The following is a 1,476-nucleotide window of genomic DNA, read 5'->3' as shown; positions in this document are numbered from 1 at the left end:
CACAAGAATCATAGGCTCAAAATGAGTTAATAGTAGTGTAAACAAACGGGAACTTTCAAACTCAACATACCATCAATAGTGTATACATTTAATTGCTCACAACAAGATTCATATATCAATATAAATCTATCAAACATTTCTTTAATTATGCTTTCCACTACAAATACGCAAAAACGATAAAAAGAGGGGCCGTGAATACTCACTTTTCGTAATAAAAATAGCTCATATAACACATTCAATCGTGCTTTTCACCCCAAAACGTAATATATACTTTGAAAGAGGGGCTGTGAATACTCACTTTCCGTAAAGCTTCGCAAAATAGATATTCGATCCGATCACCACACTAGTTCAACAATTCCCTATCAATAGGAATATCCAAAACCATCACWTATTGATTTAACWCTACCTATGGGGTTTAATAAGTCCTAAGTCCATACTTGTCTACTTATGTCCCATCTGATTATCCATAGTCCAAATATACATAATGTCCATATGCTCGTTAATGTATTAATTTATACCGGAAATAATGCTATAATCCAATAGAAGATCAAAATTTTACAAAATCAAGAAACCCCAAAATTTCATTGCTGGGCAGAACTTATGATACTTAAAAATAATCAAAATAAAGAGACTTCAAAAATGAGATAATTTCCTATCTTTTTATATGGGTTATACCACTGAGTTATAGTCATCGTGACCAAATTTCATGTATTTTGGACATGCAATAAAGATTCAAATAATTTATGCAATACAACTTATCACAACTGAAATGGCAGATTACACCATGTTAGTAAAACACTCATTAAAAGATTTCTACTAAGTGTTATGCAGAAATTGAAGTTGGATTATAAACTTAACACTTATACGAAACTTTCAAACTAAAAATCACTCATTTTGGATGAGTTAAGAGGAAGATATGGTACCATAAAGTTACATGTACACATCTGTTATTAGTTGACAGATTGCACACTTAAATTAATAAATTGGTTAATGCCTCAAAACTTCATATTTTTTAGTGAAACTGGATTCATACGAACCCTAACTCATAAAAGAAAATTTTAGAAGAAGAATCATGCACTAAGAACAAATAAATAGAGAGATATTAGCATACAAAGTAGGAGTTACCTGCTGATGGTATCACAGTTTGCACACCTATAGTGTTTTAGGTGTTTGGAGATCAAAACTCCATAATTTCATGTGATTCCTCTTCCATATAGCTAAATCTCAAAACAAGAATCATCCTTTTTAATCGAGTTTTGAAAGAGATATGGACATTGGAACATACATAACCAAATTTGTCGGATTTGGACAGATTGCATGTTCACTTTGTTTGGAGTAGTTAAAACCTCAAGTCACCACTATATTGAATGAAATAGGTGGAATTTGAAAGGTAACTCATTAAACTAACATCCAGAAGAAAAATCAATGAATTTGAATGATTATCTAGAGAGTTATGGCTGTTTAAAGTAGGGTTTA

This window comes from Cynara cardunculus (genome assembly GCF_001531365.2).
Source record: "Cynara cardunculus var. scolymus isolate 2C chromosome LG 2, CcrdV1, whole genome shotgun sequence".
NCBI lineage: Eukaryota > Viridiplantae > Streptophyta > Magnoliopsida > Asterales > Asteraceae > Cynara > Cynara cardunculus.
Note: the sequence above shows the minus strand (reverse complement) of the source record.